Genomic DNA, 19,177 nt, shown 5'->3' on the forward strand with positions numbered 1-19,177 from the left:
TAGATGTATGAGTTTGTTTCTGGTTTCTCTATTCTGTTCCATTTGCCTATGTGGCTGTTTTTATGCCAGTATCATGCTGTTTTGGTTACTACAGTTTTTGTAGTATAATTTTGCTCAGGATAGTCTTGGCTATTCTGGATGTTCTGTGGTTCCATATAAAATTTAGGATTGTTTTTTCTATTTCTGTGAAGAATGTCATTGATATTTTCATAGGGAGTACACTGAATCTGTAGATTGCTTTAGGTAGAGTAGACATTTTAACAATATTTATTCTTCCAATCCATGAACATGGAATATCTTTCCTTTTTTTGTGTCCTCTTCAATTTATTTCATCAGTGTTTGATAGTTTTTATTGTAGAGAACTTTCACTTCTTTGGTTAATTCCTAGGTATTTAATTTTATTTGTAGCTGTTGTAAATGATATTACTTTCTTGATTTCTTTCTCAGATTGTTCACTGTTGTCATATAGAAATGCTACTGATTTTTGTATGTTGATTTTGTATCCTGCAACTTTACTGAATTTATTTATCAGTTCTAATAGTTTTTTGGTGGAGGCTTTAGGTTTTTCCAAATATAATGTCATATCATCTGCAAACAAGGATAATTTGACTTCTTCCTTTGCAATTTGATTGCCCTTTATTTATTTCTCTTGTTTAATTGCTCTAGGTAGGACTTCTAGTACTATGTCGAATAACAGTGGTGAAAGTGGGCATCCTTGTCATCTTCTAGATCTTAGAGGAAAGGCTTTCAGTTTTTCCCCATTTGGTATAATACTCACTGTGAGTCTGCCACATATGGCTTTTATTATGTTGAGGTAGGTTCATTCTAGGCCCAGCTCTTTGAAGGTTTTTATCATGAAGGGATGTTGAATTTTATCAAGTGCTTTTTCAGCATTGATTTAAATGATCATATAGATTTTGTTCTTCATTCTGTTGCTATAATGTATCGCAGTGATTGATTTACATATGTTAAGCTATCTTTGCATTCCTGGGATAAATCCCACTTGGTTGTGATGAATGGTCTTTATATTTATTTACTTGTTTATTTACATATTGTTTTGAGACAGGGTCTCACTCTTTTGTCCAGGCTGAAGTACCATGGTGCAAACATAGCTCATTTCAGCCTTGACCTCCCAAGCGTAAGCAACCCTCCCACCTCAGCCTCCCAAATAGCTGAGAACAGGCATGCACCACCATGCCTAGCTGATTTTTTATTTTTTATAAAGACAGGGTCTTTACAAAACTAGGCTGGTCTCAAATGCCTGGACTAAAGCGATCCTCCCATCTTGGCCTCCCAAAGGTGGGCGCCACCACATCTGGCTTGAATATTTTTTTTAATGTGTTGTTGAATTTGCTTTCTTAGTATTTTGTTGAGGACTTTTGCATCAATGTTCATCAGGGATCTTGGCCTGTAGTTACCTTTTTTTTAAAAAAAATATGTCTTTGTCTAGTTATGGTACAGGGTAATACTAGCCTCATAGAATGAGTTTGGAGGTATTCCCTCCTCCTCTATTTTTTAAAAGTAGTTTGAGTAGGATTGGTACTTACCAAACATCTTTAAATGTTTGGTAAAATTCAGCAGTGAAGCGATTAGATCCTGGGCTTTACTTTGCTGGGAGAATTTTTATTACAGCTTTGATGTCATTTCTTGTTATGTGTCTGTTCAGATTTTGGATTTCTTCATGGTTCTATTTTGGTAGGTTGTATATGTCTAGATATTTATCCATTTCTTCTAGATTTTCTGATGTATTGACATATTGTTGTTCATAGTAGCCACTAAGGATCCTTTCAATTTCTGTGGCATCAGTTGGAGAAAAGCATGTTTCCTTTTTCATCCATAATTTTATTTATTTGGGTCTTCTCTCTTTTTTTTTTTCAGTTAGTCTGGCTAAAGTTTTATTGATTTTGTTCATTTTTTCAGAAAACTAACTTTTTGTTTTATTGATTTTTATATTGTTTTCTTCATTTCAGTTTCATTCATTTCTGCTCTGATCCTTATTCTTTCTTCTCATAATTTTGGATTTGGTTTGCTATTGCCTTTTTTTTTCTTTAAGATACATTATTAGGTTGTTTATTTGAAGTTTTTCTTCTTTTTTGATGTTGGCACTTCTTATAAAGCTTTCTCTTTGCACTGTTTTGGCTGTTTCCCATAGGTTTGTTATATTTTGTTTTCATTATCATTCATTTCAAGAAATGTTTAAATTTTCTTCTTAATTTCTTCGTTGACCCACTGGTCATTCAGGAGCATATTGTTTCATTTCCATATGTTTGTATAGTTTCCAAAATTCCTTGTTATTGATTTCTAGTTTTATTTTATTGTTGTCAGAGAGGATACTTAATTTCTTTTTTTTTTAATTTTTAAGACTTGTTTTGTGGTATAACATATAGCTTCTCCTTGACAATATTCCATGTGCTGAACAGAAGAATGTATATTTTGCAGCCATTGGATGAAATGCTCTGGAAATATCTATTAGGTCCATTTGGTCTACAGCACAGATTAAATCTGATGGTTCTTTGTTGATTTTCTGTCAGGATGATGTGTCCAATGTTGTAAGTTAGGTGTTGAGGTCTCCAGCTATTACCATACTGGGGTCTCTCTCTCTCTCTTTTTTTGTTGTTGAGATGGAGTTTCACTCTTTTTGCCCAGGCTGGATTGCAATGGCGCAATCTTGGCTCACCGTAACCTCTGCCTTCCGGATTCAAGCGATTCTCCTGCCTCAGCCTCCCAAGTAGCTGGGATTACAGGCATGCCCCACCACGCCTAATTTTGTATTTTTTAGTAGAGACATGGTTTCTCCATGTTGGCCACACTGGTCTTGAACTCTTGATCTCAGGTGATCCACCTGCCTCAGCCTCCCAAAGTGCTGGGATTATAGGCCTGAGCCACCATGCCCAGCCTGGGTCTATCTATCTCTTTGGCTCTAATAATATTTGCTTTATATATCTGGGTGCTCCAGTATTGGGTGCATATATATTTACAACTGTTATATCCTTTTGCTGAGTTGACCCCTTTATTATTATATAATGACCTTCTTTGTCTCTTTTTATAGTTTTAGTCTTGAAATCTAATTTGTCTGATATAAGTATAGCTACTTCTGCTTTTTTTTTTGGTTTCCATTTGCATGTCACAGAATATTATAATACTGTAATTGTGGTGTGTAAACTACTTACGTCTTTCTTGAGTAGAAAGACTAAAAGATGAACCAGTCTATGTGTATCTTTACACAACAGACCATTGGGTCTTTTTCTCTCTCTCTCTCTCTCTCTCTTTTCCTTTTTGAGACAGGGTCTCACTTTGTCACCCATGCTAGAGTGCAGTAGTGTGAACATGGCTCACTGCAGCCATGACCTCTGTGCTCAAGAGGTCCTCTCACCTCAGCTTCCCAAGTAGCTGGGACTGCAAGCACTTGCCACCATGCCCATCTAATTTTTAGTATTTTTTTTTTTTCCAAAAAGAGGGTTTTTGTCATGTTACACAGGCTGGTCTTGAACTCCTGAGCTTAAGCAATCTATTCACCTTGGCCTCCCAAAGTGCTGGAATTATAGGCATGAGCCACTAAGCCCAGCCTCTATGTCTTTTTGTTGGAGAGTTTAGTCCATTTACATTCAATGTTATTGGTAAATAAGGATTTACTCCTGCCATTTTTTTTTCTAATTGTTTTGTAGTCTTCTCCTCCTTCTTTTCTTCCTTTCTGTCTTCCTTTTAGTAAAGGTGATTTTCTCTGGTGTTATGCTTTAATTTCTTGTTGTTAATTTTTTTTTTGTATACGTTCTATGTTTCTTGATTTAAGGTTATCATAAGACTTGCACATAATGAGACAGCCAGGTGGGAGGTACTACTTGGAGAAACTCCAACCAGCCTTTCCGCTGGCTGGAGTCTCAGAAGGTTCATGCCATTTTCAGTGAGATGGAGGCTGACCCTTCCTCTTCCTGTGTGGAACCTGAGATTCAAACAGTGGGTGGGAAGCACTCTAACAAGGACTCTGTTTTAGCAAGAGTCCCTGTTTCCTCCTTTTCTTCCTTTTCACCCAATAAAACCCCGCTTTACTCACCCCTCAGTCTGTGAGCCTAAATTTTTGTGGCTGTGGGACAGACATAGACCCCATCCTTAGCTGAACTAAGGAAAAGTCCTGCAATATTTTTGGCGCCCAATGTGGGGCTCAAGTGGTGAGTGAAATGGGAACTCAAAATCTCTCACTGTTGCTTCTAAGCCTTTTCATCCTCAGACTTCTAAGGGTAGGGGAAACCATACCTCCACCCCTCATTGCTCCCAGGTCTTTTCATGACCTTTTCCTTCCTTTTTCGGGACTGACAGGTGAACAGCAAATACCCTTCACCCCCCAACTCCCTGCCAGGCTTGGACATATGGCCCAAGGCACCGGGGGCAGCTGACTGGCGTTTTCTGCCATGAGCCATTGGAGCCTTCCCCTTCCCTGGCCAAGAGATTCAGCTCCATTAGAAAATAATTAAACTTTTCTCCTTGGTAGAAAAACCACTTCCATAAGAATAAGGTTCTTCCCCAGTCAATTTTAAACTATATTTTTTTCTTTCCCCTTCTCTATCCCATCCGCAAGTTAACTTTTGACGTTTATTTGTTTTTTCTTTTAGAAGATGTTTTGCTAGGCCAGTCCACCCAACTATCACTGTTTATATTTTCTGCAAAGTTATGGTTGTAAAATCAAGCTTCCATCTTGTTTTACATTCTAAGGGCGTGGCTTGTAACTTTGGTGGCAGGGCTTTGTTTAGCAATCCTGTCTTAGGGAATAAGTTTCTTTCTGGTTTGATATCTGCATGTTTTCCTAGTGCTGTCTCTTAAAGGGCCCCACCCAGTGCCTGAGTTTTCTTCTGTCTGTCTGTGTGTGTAATGTGTGTGATGTCTGTAAAAAGAGCTCTAATTAATTTGACCTAAAGAAAGACAAGCACTTAGATCTAATATTTTTTAAAGGGAAGTTAAAAACTGTGGTACTTTTCAGTTCACATGAGTTTAATCTTTTTTTTTTTTTTTTTTTTTTTAGATGGAGTCTCACGCTGTCACCCAGGCTGGAGTGCAGTGACGTGATCTCAGCTCACTGCAATCTCTGCCACCCAGGTTCATGCCATTCTCCTGCCTCAGCCTCCCAAGCAGCTGGGACTACAGGTGCCCATCACCACACCTGGCTAATTTTTTGTATTTTTAGTTGAGATGGGGCTTCACCATGTTAGCCAGGATGGTCTCGATCTCCTGACCTCGTGATCTGCCTACCTCGGCATCCCAAAGTGCTGGAATTACAGGGGTGAGCCAGACTTTAATCTTTAAGAAAAAGTTCACATGACTTTAATCTTTAAGAAATAAAAGCAACCCTAAGGACTATTGGTAAAATGCAAGTCAGATGCAAGATTTGCTAAGTGTTTTGAGATTACAAATTGCTTTTTGGGTTTTGAGAGCTATTTGACTTGCTAGCTTCACAATTGGTAAGGCCTGGGGACATGTGGAACTAACCATGTCCTTAACTAAGAAGGCTAACCTTGGCTGCAGTTGGCACACAATTAAGGCAACCAAGTTTTACCTTAAAGTTAAAAATTGCTAGTAGTTAATTGGAGCTACTGGAAATAGATTTACATTTAAGGTTTGTAAGAACAGTAAAATGTATTTTTTAGTAAAAGGTTATAAGAAGGCATGGAAATATAAACTTTTGCTTAGGGTTAAAGGATTGTTTTGAGTTAAATTAGGAAAAAACTGAAGGTTCAAAGAAGTGGTGGAAGAATTGTGGAAATCTTGCAGAAGAGGTTCTTTGTGTGAACATATTGACTAAATTCAAAAAAGGGCATTATCTGGTTTTTCTGTAAATTGAGCATTGAAATAAAAGCACAACATGGTTTTCCTAAGGCACCAATCTGCTCTGTGGCAAAATTTGTAAAGGGTTATAAGAGGTTTGTGCTCTTTAAAATTTCTGAGTCGTCATTTTGGCAAAATAAATAACTTATGGTAGTCTGGAATTCTATTTCATGATATGAAACCTCAAACACTTAACAACCTTCCCAAAATAAAACTTCAGTTTCAAAATTGTCTTCCCTGGCACCTGGCTTTTTGAATACATCAGAGGGCCCCTGAAGTGTCCAGAAAAGAGACATAAACAGGATTTTTCAACATGTATAGTTACATGGGATTGCCAAAATGATGCTCAGTCTTCTTTAGGTTATATCTTGGTGAATAATGCTAATATACGTTCCAAAATTGTATGGCATTTCCAAACTTCTAATGTCTGAGTTTATGCTATTGATCATAATTAAGGTTTTCATGTTGAGTTATTGTAAACCATGGAGACAACTAAACTTCTTGGTCAATTTTGTTTCTCACTGTAACTATCCTGGCTATTTTCCTATTCACAGACAATTTTTGTCTTGTTTTAATCCTTTTGAAAGATGGGTAATAATAAGCTATAGAACTTTAACAGGTGCTGTCACATACAGGCTTCTGATAACTTTAGAGATTTGGAATAAAGGAAAATGTACATGGCTCATAAAGAGCAGAAATGTTCATGAATATCAAGCAAAACAAGATTTAACTAAATGGACTAACTCAGGAAGCTAAAGCAAACCTTTTCTTTTTTTCTTTTTTTTTCTTTTTTTCTTTTTTCTTTTTTTTTTTGAGACGGAGTCTTGCTCTGTCACTGAGGCTGGAGTGCAGTGGCGGGATCTTGGCTCACTGCAACCTCCACCTCCCGGGTTCAAGTGATTCTCCTGCCTCAGCCTCCTGAGTAGCTCAGAGTACAGGCATGTGCCACCACGCTTGGCTAATTTTTGTATTTTTAGTAGAGACGGGGTTTCTCTATGTTGTCCAGGCTGGTCTCAAATTCATGACCTCAAGTGATCTGCCTGCCTGGGCCTCCCAAAGTGCTGGGATTACAGGCATGAGCCACTGCGCCCAGCCTTAAGCATTTTTTTTTTTTTTTTGCTTTTGCTTGGAATATTACTGCTTCTTGTTGTATTTTTCAGAGTCAAGGAAACTTATTTTGAACTATTTATGGCCTTTAATAATTAAGTAAGGTATACACTCCTGTAATCAAAATTTGGAGCATGTTTGTTCCTCTGTGCCTGGTTCCTCTAGAATTTGGAAACTATCTGTGAGTATTCTTATGGCAATATTGTTGTTTGCTTTAGTACAATAAGAATTCATTTTTCTTTTGCAACAGAACACAATTGGAGAAAGTGGTTATTTTACTGAGGCTTTGCCTGGAAGGGTATGCTTCTGTTTAAGGAGTCAATCTCAACTTGCAGAGCCAATAAACGTCCAGTGGGGAAACTGGCCTCATACCTTTGTCTATCCAGTCCCTGCATAGGGTTCCTGACCTGTGGTCAGTAAAGAATGTCACTTTCTAACAGGTTCAGGAGCTCCAAGTTTATTATGGGACCTTAAGAGGAAAGGATCACCCAAATCACAGGTGTTTAAGGATACAAACCCATGATTGGGCTCAACTTTAAAAGATATTATCTGAGATTACTTGTAGAAGAAAATTCCATCAAAGCCAATCTAAAAGGCCTATGTAGAAATAATTATTCTTGCCACACTTTATGCAAATAATCAGGCCAAGTATAAAACTAAAGTCTATTTTGCAAACCATTCAGTCTTATGATGATTTTTTAACAAAAATGAGGACTGGAGAGAGAGAAATCATGTTTCAAAACTTATCATATATTTATCATTAAATTCTAAACTCATTATTTGTTTTTAAGTTTTCACCTACATTTTAGACTAACCCTGCTTACTCCTGTGAACCAACCAGCAATCCCTGGCTGCAGCTCAAAAAGAACAAAAGGGATGAGAAATGTTAAAATCTGAATCAATATTCTAGTTGAGCAATTATCCTGCAAATCCTGCAAGGTGATCGGAATAAATAGGATACCCAAGACTCGGAGGTTTCCTTTTTGGGAAAGTAAGACCAAAGGAGCTAACCAAAGTCAAACACCATGCACCCAAATCTTAGCAAGCATAACTATAGCCACCAGTTTTCTGGGTGTGTCACAAGACATTCTTTCCTGTCCGTTGTTGGAGGACTTAGTTCCACAGTTTCATCTTAGCATTTGGCTTATGACAAGGAGTCCATGCAACCCCCTGAGACATATTTTTGTCCCAAACTCAGTTCCAAGCTTTGGGTCAAAGCCCTGTGAAAGACAACTGGACCTAATGGATCCAGAGCCAAATGACAACAGAGGTTAAAAGGCACAGTGCAGGTGAGCATGGCTGATTCCTGCCAACTAAGCCAAGCCCAAGCTTCCTGTTTCATGGATAAAGGCCACATTAATATCCATGGCATAAATGAGGTCTAGGGAACTCCAAGTCTACTGATAGTAGGACAAATAGAGGCATGCATGAGATTGGATAATTCCTATTCTCTAGGCATACCCTGCTTCATGGGTGGAAGCTGGTTTGGCACTCATGGTGGGACCTGCCAAGGTCACCGGGATTCAGGGATGCAGGGATGGAAGAGGGAAAGAGGACACTCTTCCTTCCCTCCCTCATGTACCTTGGGTATCTGCTAGGAAGAGAAGGAAACCAGGGATACCTGCTTCCCTCTTTCTGGATGGGTAGCCATTCATCTTCAGTCTGTACCTCTTTTGAATGCATCCTGAACCCTGAGACTCCTTAAAAAAAAGCCCTCTTTTTTTCCTTCCTCCTCCTCTGTCCTCTTTTCACAATTGGGCAATTGTGCCTCCAGGACACTCGCCTCAGATGGATCTTCCAAATGGGAAAAAGTAAATTTCTCAAACCTTAAACTGGTTGGCTTAGGATTGGGCTCAGGGGAAGAGAACCCAGAAGCCCAACATGCTGGCAAAAGGATAAAGTTTCTTTGCCAGTCAGCCTTTTGGCTTCCCTCTCTCTATACAAACTGGTAAAAGGCCACGGAATTTTCTAGCTATCCTTACCCCTCCCCTTGTTTCATTTTATACGTGTTTTCTAATAACCCGGTTTGTCTGTTCTTGCCTTCAGGCCATCAAACTCCAAACAGTCATGCAACTGGAGCCTCTGATGATGGCCTTTCTGCTGGGAACCCTTAAATAGGCCTCTGAGGGAACTTTGATTACTGTTTTCCCAAAACAGTGCCCCCTGTCAGCAGGAAGCAGTTAAGATCAGTCTTCGTCCTATCCTTAATCTAACGGCAGTTAGATGTACTTCTTTAGAGAGGGGAATGAGACAGCCAGGTGGGAGGGGTTCCCTGGAGAAACTCCAACCAACCTGTCCACTGAGGTGGAGACTACGGCCTCATGCAAATCCAAAATCCAATAGGGCAGTCATTAAACTTTAAAGTTCCAAAATGATCTCCTCTGACTCCATGTCTTACATCTAGGGCATGCTGATGCAAGAAGTGGGCTCTTACAGCCTTGGGCAGCTCCACCCCTGTGGCTTTGCAGGGCATAGCCCCCTTCCCAGCTGCTTCCACAAGCTGGCATTGAGTGTCTGTGGCTTTTCCAGGCACGCAATGCAAGCTGTTGGTGGACCTACCATTCTGGGATCTGGAGGATGGTGGCTCTCTTCTGATAGCTCCACCAGGCAGTGCCCCATTGGGGACTCTGTGTGGGGGCTCTGACCCCACATTTCCCTTCTGTACTGCCCTGGCAGAGGTTGTCCATGAGGGCCCCACCCTTGCAGCAAACTTGTGCCTGGACATCCAGGTGTTTCCATACATCCTCTGAAATCCAGGTGGAGGTTCCCAAACCTCAATTTTTGACTTCTGTGAAACTGCAGGGTTAACACCATGTGGAGGCTGCCAAGGCTTGGGGCTGCACCCTCTGAAGCCATGGCCTGAGCGCTATACCTTGGCCCTTTTAGCTACAGCTGGAGCTGCTAGGACACAGGGCACAAGTCCCCAGGCTGCACACAGCAGGGGGCCCTGGGCCCATCCCAGAAAACCATTTTTTCCTTCTAGACCAGTGGGCCTGTGTTAAATTTATCTGATAGGGCTAGGTGCAGTGGGTCATACCTGTAATCCCAGCATTTTGGGAGGCTAAGGCAGGTGGATCACTTGAGCCCAGGAGTTTGAGACCCAGCTGGGCAACATGGCAAAACCTCATCTCTACCAAAAAAACCATACAAAAATTAGCTGAAAATGGCGGCACCCGCTTGTAGTCCCAGTTACTTGGGAGGCTGAGGTGGGAGGATTGCTTGAGTCCAGGAGGCAGAGGATACAGTGAACTGGGATCATGCCACTGGGCACCAGCCTAGGTGACAGGGTGAGACCCTGTCTAAAAATAAATAAATAAATAAATAAATAAATTTATCTGATAGGATTCTGAATTCCTTCTCTGTGTTATCTTGAATTTCACTGAATTTCTTTAACACAGCTATTTTGAATTCTCTGTCTGAAAGGTCACATATCTCTGTCTCTCCATAATTGGTCCCTGGTGACTTATTTAGTTCAATTGGTGAGGTCATGTTTTCCTACATGGTCTTGATTCTTGTGGATGTTTGTCAGTGTCTGGGCATTAAGGAGTTAAGTATTCATTGTAGTCTTCACAGTCTGGGCTTGTTGTACCCACCCTTCTTGGGAAGGCTTTCCAGGTATTCAAAGGGACTTGGGTGTTGTGATTTAAGCTTTTGCCTATGGCAGCCATATCTGCATTTGGGGGCACCCCAAGCCCAGTATTACTGTTGCTTTTGCAAGCTCATAGAGGTACCATATTGGTGAGACCCAGAAGAATTCTCTAGATTACCAGGCATAAGACTCTTGTTGTCTTCCCTTACTTTCTCCCACACAAACAGAGTCTCTCTTTCTGTGCTGAGCTGCCTAGAGCTATGGGAGGGGTGACAAAAGCACCATTGTGGCCCCCAGCACTGGGATTATGCTGGGTCAGACCTGAAGCCAGCATAGCACTGGGTCTCGCTCAAGGTCTCTGGTAGCCACTGCCTAGCTATACTGCCTATGTTCACTCATGGCACTAGGGCTCTTCAATCAGCAGGTAGTAAAGCCAGTCAGGACTTTGTCTTCCCTTCAGGGCAGCAAGATCCCCCCCAGCCCCAGGCAGGTCCAGAAATGCCATCTGGGAGACAGGGCCTGGAGTTTGAAACCCAAGAAATCCACCTGGTTCTCTATCCCACTGTGGCTAAGCTGGCACTGAAACAAGTCAAAGTCCTTCCCACTCTTCCCTTCCCTTTCCGCAGGCATAGGAGCCTCTCCTTGCATCCATCATCACCCCAGGCCCATGGGCCAGGGTGCTACTGATGTTCACTTAAGGCCCAAGGGCTCTTCAGTCAGCTTGTAGTGAATGCTGCCAGGCCTGGGACTCACCCTTTAGGGCAGCAGGCTCCCCTTTGGCTCAAGGTAAGCCCAGAAATGCCATCCAAAAACCAAGGCCTGGAATCAGGGACCCTAAGAGCCTGCTTGGTGCTCTACCCCATGGAGGCCAAGTTAGTACCTAAGCTACAAGACAAAGTCCTCTTTACTCTTCACTTCCCCTTTCTCAGGTAGGAGTCTCTCCCCATAGCCACCACAGCTAGGAATGTGCTGTGTCACACCTGAAGCCAGCACATCTCTGAGTCTTACTGAAGACCCATGGAGAGTACCGCCTGGATATTGCTGCTGATTATTCAGGGATCAAGGGCTCTTTGGTCAGCAAGTGATGAATCCTGCCAGAACTGGGCCTTTCCCTTCAAGTCACTAAGTTCTCTTTTGGCCCAGGGTGTGTCTAGAAATATCATCTGGTAGCTAGAGCCTGAAATAGGGGTATCAGGACTCTGCCCAGTGCCCTATCCTACTGTGTCTTAGCTGGTATCCAAAATGTAAGACAAAGTCCTCTTTACCCTACCCTCTTCTCTCCTCAAATGGAGGAAGGAATATCTCCTGGAGCTGCAAGCTGTGCTGCCTGAGGTTGAGGGAGGGGTGATGCAAGCATTCCCTTGGTCACCCTGGCTGGTGTCTCACCAGGTTGCTTGTCCCCCAAATCCAGTGGTTCCGAGCCCAGTATAGCACCAAGACTTGCCCAGTAATTGCAGTCTTTGTGGCCTAATAAACTTGAAACTGCCTTCAAGTTTGTTTAGGACCCTGGAGCACTTTAGCCTATGGCAGCAAGGCTTGCCATAACTTAGGTTCCAACCACTGGGATGGGTGATTCTCCTCTGGGTATGGCTGGTCTAAATGCTCCTCTGCAGATGTCAGCTAAGTTCTGCCAAGTGTTGCTTTCCACTGTGACAGGGCAGCACTGAGTTCCAATGCAAAACTGTATTCCCCCTCCCTCAAGTGCACAGATTCTCTCCATGCCACACAGCTGCTACCCTGGGATGGGGGAGTAGTGGCCCTGGAAATTCAAAACTGTCTTTCCTAACCTCTTCAGTGCCTCTTTCTGTGATATGAAGTTAAAACCAGGTATTGTGATCACTCATGTGATTTTGGCTCTTATGAAGATGCTTTTTTGTATGGATAGTTGTTTGATGTGGTGTTCCTGTGGGGAGAATGATTGGTGGAGGCTTCTATCTAGCTGTCTTGCTCTGCCTCCTCCTCATTTAAATGAAATTTTAAAATTTATTTTTAGTGCCAAGGAATTTATTATTGTTGACAATGGGTTCCCTGATTACAACAGTCTATGTAATCATTCCTAGATAAATGACATCTACAATAAATTGTCAAATATTTTTACTTTTTCTGTTTTTAAGGCAGAGCAAGAACTGAAAAAATTTATAAAGCAATCTGAGTATACAGTCATTCAAAATTGCTACCCCTCCCCCAATCTTTTACTCCTGATTTGACATGATTTGTATGTGTACAATTTGCCTTTAGAATCTGTCCAAAGTATTCAAATTTCTTTTCCCTGAAACAACTCTTTTTCTTTTATTTTACATAATATTATAAATCAGTCAGCATAAAAGTTTTTAAAAGACACACACAACTGACCCTTAGTTAGCAGATGATTCATGATTTGAAGAGCAGATCAAATAGTAGCCTATTGCCATTAAGAACTTGATGGGCCATGGCCAGCAGTGTGTTTTATAGAGAGAAAAGAGTGTCAGTTTATCTGGTGACTTGGGTAACTTAGAGTTGCTTGAGAGTGTCTACTAAACTGCCTTCCAAGAGAGTTTTGTTGATTTGCCCTCTTAGCAGCAGTGTATGGGGGTGCTCGTCTCCTTTTACCCTGGTTCTCAAACTCTAGTGTTCACAAGAATCACTTAGAGAACTTTGTTTAAAATATGTAGATTCTTGACACACCATACTAACAGATTCTTATTTGGAGCAAGTCCAAAATGTCTGCAAAAAAGCACACCAGGCATTTCTTAAGTAGGTGATTAGTAAAAATGTTTAACTCAAGGATAAGATACTATGATTCTTATTTGCCCACAGTCTTCTAATCATTTGGTTATAATAAGAAAATAACCCATATAGCTAATTCCTTCTCTTTATCAAACCTATTATTCCCAACCTATTTTTTCTAGATAAATGACTCTCAGGAAAAGAATTCTCTTGGCCCATGTTTTCTGGTGATAGTGATTTTGACAATCTCATGTTTAGATTTCTTAAAACAATTGAAGCTAGAGGTTTGAAAAGTCTAAATGCATCTTAGTAGTAGAGGTATAACCTCTGAGGCACACCATGTAGGTTTTTCACAAAGTTGGATTAGAATTTGGAGGTAACTCAGCTAACTTAGATTCTTGACTATAATATTAAACAGTTTCTGAATAGCAACCTCCTCTTAGTTGTATCACAAAGTCACTTTGCCATTAAACTGAATTTAAATAAACCTAAAGCAGATAGACTGAGGGTCTCCCTCCCTCCTTCCCTCCCTCCCTTTCTTCTCTCTTTCTCTATCTTTCTCTTTCTCTTTATGATGAGGTCTCAATTTGTCACCCAGGCTGAAGTGCAGTGGCGTGATCTTGGCTCAGTACAACCTCCACCTCCCAGGGTCAGGTGATCCTCCCACCTCAGCCTCCCAAGTAGCTGGGATTAGAGGCACATGCCACCACGTCTGGCTAATTTTTCTGTTTTTTTTTCTTTTTTCTTTCTTTCTTTTTTTTCTTTGGTGGAAACATGGTTTCGTTATGTTGCCCGGACTGGTCTCAAACTCCTGGGCTCAAGGGATCTGCTTGTCTCAGCCTCTGAAAGTGCTGGGATTACAAGCGTGAGCTACCACACCCGGCCCAGGAGATTGTTTTCTAAAAATCACATATCTAATAAGTCATTAATGCTAAAACCTGAATTTGTAATAAGTAGGAGGTGATGCCTGTTATGCCCTAAATAACAACAACAATAACAACACCCATTTCTCTTTGGACAGTGGAAAACCAGAGCTAATTTACTAACTCCTTTAGAGGTTCAATGGCTTCATCCATCTTGACTAAATTGCAGTGTAGCTATCCAGTGCTTTGCAGAGAAGAGTGGGAAATATTTATCAGGTTTTCTTGCTGGTTTGTAAAGGTTGAGGGAATGGTACCCAGCTGCAAAGGAAGATGCTTTTCTTACTTGGGTGAAGGTTTTTTGAACTTTCCTTTCCAAACCAGGGCCCTAGGACACTGGGTCGGCCTGAAGAGCCAGGGCTGGCCTGCTAGAGTCAATGAATGTTAGCAAGAGAATGCCCAGGGGTCTGGGCAGAGTTGAAATCTAAAGAGAGCATCTGTAGCTCTAGAAGGCCAAAGTAGGAGTCACAGAAGGCCTGACTCCATCTGTGAATCAGGCAGGAAACTGTTAAATGCCCTAGCCTACTCAGAGAAGTGTGAGACAAAATACGTGAACATGAGTCAGAAAATCCAGGGCTCCACTAAACAGGAAATTTGGTGAGGGAATCACCTGGGAAAACAAAGAGTTGGTATCAGAGGATCTCTTAGTGAAGTTTGACAGAAAAGAGAACTAATGTTTATTGATGCTATCTTATATATATCTAATTGAACATAATCATCATTTCTCCAGAAGTTAAAAAATGCTTGAAATAAAAGGCCAAAGAAAGTTAGTAAGTAGTAAGTAAGTAAATTATTGAATGAATGAATAAATGAGTGAAAGGCAGTAAAGGTACTAGCTTTATAAGGCTAACTTTTGCATCTGTGGTATTGTATGACGGTATGGAATATTCTAGACAAGAGAATTGGCTGATGCCAGATAGTGATATGTATTAGACACTATAAAGCCCTTAGTTCATGGATGTCCTGACAAAGACTCTATTTGACCAAACTCGGGCTCTTCTTGACTAAGCCTCAACCTTGGCCTATAAGAGTTGCAGACACTCAGTATAAATGATTTCATTCATCCCCTTTCCCACCTCCCCCCACAGCCTCCTGCCACCTAAACACACACTAAGAGAACTGAATAAACCCTAGCATAGTTCGTTGCTCAAGGTCTTATCCTGGGATGACCTGCAGCCCTCTCCTTCCTTTTAAGTTTCTACTTGGGAAAGCTCAACGCTGCCAAAAGAATTTGTTTCAGTCAACACCTGAAGATAGGGCAACAATCTCCTAGTCTCTGTGGGAGGGTAGGAGCCTAACTTAGATAAGCACCAGTTAGCAAACCCACATGGCTTAATCACATTGACCAACCCACCAACCTAGTTTTTGTAATTTCTCACTTCCCTGACTGCTCAAGCCCCAGCTCGTTTCTCCTCCTTACTCCCTCATTCTCCCTCTAAAACACCAGTGACTTCCATATGGACTGAAGTTGAGCTCTGACTACACTGGACTCTCTTCCCTACTGCAGTAATTACTGAGTAGAATCTGACTTTAGTTTCTTTAACCACCGTGTCCAGCTTTGTTTCTCTTTGACAGCTTTTATAAGTTTGTGTGGCTCTAGTTGTGAGATTTCATTTTCCCCTCACTTGTGCTAGGTTATGTGCCTTTACAGATCCATCTAACCCTGTGGGTTCCATGGTTCTTGGCTGCTAATGGCAGGAACTTTAGACCCCTGTCTGATCCATCTGGAACCAAGGGATGTCCAGAGAGAACATGGAAGTACAGAGGCATTATGCCATATGGGGCAAACTGGACTAAAGAGAGACAGGAGTCAGAAAGGAGTCAGCAGATAAATTGTCTACCTACTTCTCCCTGACAGATGATTTCAAGACACATGACTCATGGGGTCTTTCTTGAAAGATCCCATGACACTGAGTGACTAGTTGTGTGCCTTGTAAAGCTGTGGTCAGCTTAGTAATACACTCCTTTGTGTTTGCCCTTTCTCCTTCCCTGCCCTACTCTTTAATTAATTAACTAATTTATTTATTTATTTTCGAGACAGAGTCTCACTCTGTTGCCCAGGCTGGAGTGCAGTAGCGCGATCTCTGCTCACTGCAACCCCTGTCTCCCAGGTTCAGGTGATTCTCCTGCCTTAGCCTCCCAAGTAGCTAGGAGGTGCCTGCCACTGCGCCCACCTAATTTCTGTATTTTTAGTAGAGACAGGGTTTCACCATGCTGACCAGGCTGGTCTTGAACCTCTGATCTCAGGTAATCCACCTGCCCCAGCCTCCCAAAGTGCTGGGATTGCAGGCGTGAGACACCATGCCCGGCCTGTTTTTTATTTTTATTTTTTTTGAGACAGAATCTTGCTCTGTTGCCCAGGCTGGAGTGCATTGGCGGGATCTCAGCCCACTGTAACCTCTATCTCCTGGGATCAGGTGATTCTCCTGCCTCAGCCTCCCAAGCAGCTGGGACTACAGGTACGCACCACCATGCCCAGCTAGGTTTTGTATTTTTAGTAGAGATGGGGTCTCATCATGTTGGCTAGGCTGGTCTAAAACTCCTGGCCTCAAGTGATCCACACACCTCAGCTTCCCAAAGTGTGGGGATTACAGGCATGAGCCATCACGCCCAGCCTTTTTTTTTTTTAAAGACAGCGTCTCTCTTTGTCACCTAGGCTGGAGCATAGTGGCATGAGCACAGCTCACTGCAGCCTCAAACTTATGGGCTCAGGCAATCCTCTCACCTTAGTCTCCTGAGTAGCTAGGACCACAGGTGCATGCTACCATACCCAGCTAATTTTTTTTTTTTTGAGACTGTGTCTCGCACTGTCACCCAGTCTGGAGTGCAATAGTGTGATCTCTGCTCACTTCAACCTCTGCCTCCTGGGTTCAAGTGATTCTCCTGCCTCAGCCTTCCGAGTAGCTGGGATTACAGGCACTCACCACCATACCTGGCTAATTTTTTGTATTTTTGGTAGAGATGGGGTTTCACTATGTTGACCAGGCTGGTCTCAAAACTATACAAGAACCTCACCTGAAGCAGGTGCCTAACAAGATGATACTTGCTCGCCTCACAAGCTGCATCCACCACACCTGACTGCTTCCAGGCCATAACCAGGATTGTACTTCAGCATAGCCTCCGAGGGAAGGTACAGTCCTTGCTCAGGGAAGAAATAGCTTACTTATCAAACAAATGACTGAATTTTACCATTATATACAAGCAGGAAACCCAGCAACATGTGTAGGAGTTGATTTTGAGGATATCGCATTGGGAGAAGAATATAAAGATGAATAGAAGAGAATTCACTGGTTATGGGAATAGTCTCCCATGACTTGGGATTCAATGTTCTGGGACCTAGGGCTGGTCTAAATATACTATTAGGTTGGCTCCTTGAAGCTTGGGCATGATAATGCCCTAGAGTGTGTGAGGTAAAGTTGTCAGACATCTTGGCATTATATTGAGTAAAGGGGACATATGAATCAAAGACGTAGGAACTTTAGAATGGATATATCTGAGAACCCATTACTGTCTTCTCTGGAAGACCCTGAGAAAATTCCAATTTCCAAAACAATGGGAGATATACTAATATTGGGTATATCATTTCTTTAGGAAGCTTGGTGGTACCTGTTCTCTGCAGTTCATGGAATCAGGCTGCCTAATATCAATGGGGATGATGGGATTCCAGAATGATAGAGACCAGTGGCAGGACTTAATTCTTAGAGGTGGGATGGGCATAATTATTGTAATGGGCATCAAAGTCAGGGTGGTAATTAGAGTGTTTTGACCTACATGGATATGTGGCAATTTTTTTTTTTTGAGACAGAGTCTTACTCTGTCGCCCAGGCTGGAGTGCAGTGGCACGGTCTCAGCTCACTGCAACCTCTGCCTCCTGGGTTCAAGCAATTCTCTGCCTCAGCCTCCCAAGTAGCTGAGATTACAGGCACCTGCCACCACACCCAGCTAATTTTTTGTATTTTTAGTAGAGACGGGGTTTCACCATCTTGACCAGGCTGGTCTTGAACTCCTGACCTCGTAATCTGCCCACCTCGGCCTCCCAGAGTGCTGGGATTACAGGCGTAAGCCACCGTGCCTGGCCTGATATGTGGCAATTTTAGGGGCAAGATAAATGGATAACTGACCGGGTTGTTGCCTGATTTGTATGACAAAAGAGAATTGAAAGCTGGAAAGTAGAAAGCTGACATCAATACTGCTATGGAAAAATCACCCAGTCCCAAGAACTAAATTGATTTATAGGCCTAGAGTCCATTGACTCAAGAGGAAATCCTCCCCTTGAAGAAGAACCTGGTAATGCCACCAAATATTTTTGTGATCCTTCCCTAAAAGGACCAGTGGCCATTTATCAGAGTAACTATGCCAGAGGGAAGGGGAATATCCAGGCTTTTAAAATCAGTGAGATATAAAGCCTAAGCTGGTACATATATTAGGAGATCCTGGATGCCATTCTGGTCCTCTAGTTACAATAGGAGTCATGGTGGTCAGATGATAAATGGAGTTTTAGCTCCAATTCACTTCACAGTAGAATTAGTGAGTAGTTATTTTCCTAGTCCTTGAATATATAAATGGAAAGGGTATCAAGTGGAACAGATATCAGACCCCTCACATGAGTTCCCCACACTGTGTAGATGAACAACTGTTATTTTCAGAAAAGCCAAGTAGAAGTGTCAGAAACTGACTAGACCCTCACCCTCAGTCAAGAATGTAAATTAAAACCATATCTTAACCCAGAAAATATTGCAGGAATTAGCACCACTATCAGACTTGAAGAATGTATGCCTGTAGGAGAGGGTTAGGGTGGTCCATCATCCCACTCCCTTTCAATTCTTGCCACTTCTCTTAAAACCAGATGGATCACAGCAGATGATGGTGAGCCCCCATATGAACCGGTGGTGGTTCCACTCATGGTTAGGGGTAGGATATGATGATGATGGTGATGATGATTGTTTTTTGAGATGGAGTTTTACTCTTGTCACCCAGGCTGGAGTGCAATGGTGCAATCTTGGCTCACTGCAACTTCCGCCTCCCGGATTCAAGTGATTCT

General features: G+C 42.0%; 1 long non-coding RNA gene across 1 annotated transcript in view; it reads left to right on the top strand.

Annotated features, from left to right (window-relative positions):
• Positions 1-19,177, top strand: part of LOC126937883 (uncharacterized) — a 46,070-nt gene that overhangs the window by 18,187 nt on the left and 8,706 nt on the right. Inside the window, exons 4-5 of the long non-coding RNA XR_007719886.1 lie at positions 5,015-5,272; positions 7,172-7,333. This is a non-coding gene — a long non-coding RNA (uncharacterized LOC126937883). The remainder of the gene's footprint in view (positions 1-5,014; positions 5,273-7,171; positions 7,334-19,177) is intronic.

This window comes from Macaca thibetana, chromosome 15 (genome assembly GCF_024542745.1).
Source record: "Macaca thibetana thibetana isolate TM-01 chromosome 15, ASM2454274v1, whole genome shotgun sequence".
NCBI lineage: Eukaryota > Metazoa > Chordata > Mammalia > Primates > Cercopithecidae > Macaca > Macaca thibetana.